We start from the raw sequence: 1,997 nt of genomic DNA, 5'->3' as shown, positions 1-1,997 counted from the left end.
AATGACATCCATGAAGCAGAGAGATTTGTGAAGAAGGAGACTGGGAAAGTTAGAGCAGTGAGAGTAACCATGGGGGGATTGTACGTTGTTACAGGATGAGGGTATATATGGATTCCACTGAGATGTTATTGAAGGACAGGACACAAGTGAGATCAGAGAGGATCAGAATGGTGGTAGATGCAGCTAAAGACAGCCTGTGTGAGCTGGTTTCTATTCCAATCTATTAATAAATTGGAGGTTTTAATACATGGAATTAAGCTCCATTGATTAATGCTGAAACATATTTTTGTCAAGAAACTAGGTGAGGTGAGCTAACTGTGGAATCAACTGCTTTGATTTATCAATTAAGTGCTGAGTAACAGCGAAAGCCAGCACCCGACCATGGCACTAAACCATGGCATTATAGGTATGAGGAATGTGACTGCCTAATGGGAATGAAAGAGGTTTAGTCTAACAAAGCATATGATTCATTCTTGTATCTTCACTGCATTCCTCTCTTATTTGTCAATGAGCCAAGAGTCTCTGAGCAAATCCATGGCCAACCATGCATCACCCCATGGCCATCCTGACACAGCTTGTACAGGCGGTCTGCATTCAGTTCTTTTGGAAGTTCATACATCTACAATACACAAAGCATTTTAAACTATTACAAACATATAATGAAGTTTGTAATTGATATTACAAACAAAGCAAGAGAATCTACAATATTTGGGATTTATTTTGTAGACAGCAATTTATTTACTTATAAACAGAAAATTTCCACATCCAATTCCAGTCAATTGTATATGAGGTGTAAATACAACATTCCACAAGAGAATAGTTGTGTGAAGATTTTTCTCCCCCACACGTAAATACCTGTTAAATATATATATATATATATATATATATATATATATATATATATATAATACATGTATATATATACATATATATTTTTTCATGAAAGTGTATTTTAAAGTACTGTAATTCTAACAATAAGTCATAATCACTATATCTGTATCTTATATTTTTTCTAGGATCTGTCATACCAATATTGCAAAACACAAGATAACCACAACAGGTGATACATCGGGTTAAGCCAAAATAAATGTACTTTTAATGGACTTATTTTATTTGCTTCAATGCGTCGTTTATTACAAGTGTACCATTCTTTGGAATGTATCACATGGTGATGGAATTCTGTGAAGCATGTTCAAGTTTTTATTAGTGGATAGGATCGCACTGTTCTGTAGCCAATCACCAATTCATTTTCAACTTGACGGTCGAATAGTGTGTAGGCTACTGCCAATGATATGTCATCGTGAGTTAGAGGCGTTCTTCATCTTAACAGGAGAAAAGAAAGAGCTGCGAGCAATCTACTGTAAATAGCTGTAGTATTCAACCAGTTAAACTGCATACATGCAGAAAAACTATCAAACTCTTAAATGATGTTACAAGTGAATGAAACAAAAAGGCAGATTTGTCGAAAAGCAGTAGATCCGCTTTTTCCTGTTAGGTGGCACTTGCACTTGAAATATTATGTGAAGTTATCCTGTGTTAAGTCGCTAGTTTACGAGATAAGTTTCATTTTCTGGTTTAATTTAATAAGCTTAAGAAAAACAATACACGCTACCTATTTGCCTCGATGACATGACGTAGTGTAGCTACAGTTACCTACCTACCTAGCTTTCAAGTCACGGGAGGGAAACGGCTAATGTTATAGGGACAGCCATATTATACCCACATTTAAAATGAAACCGCAAGTATATTTACACGAACATAACACTGTGATAGTGTTGTTTGTTATTAATAGGGCTCAAAAATGACATGCACCGATCTTTTATCTCCCCAAACCACAGTAGGGGACGTGCTGAGTGGGCCAAAACACCAACGCTTTGGTATAAAATGCATGCTGGGAAGCGTAGTATTTATTACTAATAAAGGATTGTTTTCTAAAGTAAATAACCTACTGGCGCACAACAAGAACCATGATGCCCCGCGCCACAGCGCATGTGCAA

Source organism: Conger conger, chromosome 11 (genome assembly GCF_963514075.1).
Source record: "Conger conger chromosome 11, fConCon1.1, whole genome shotgun sequence".
In the NCBI taxonomy this organism is placed as follows: domain Eukaryota; kingdom Metazoa; phylum Chordata; class Actinopteri; order Anguilliformes; family Congridae; genus Conger; species Conger conger.
The sequence above is the reverse complement of the archived record's forward strand: the minus strand, read 5'-3'. Positions refer to the sequence as shown.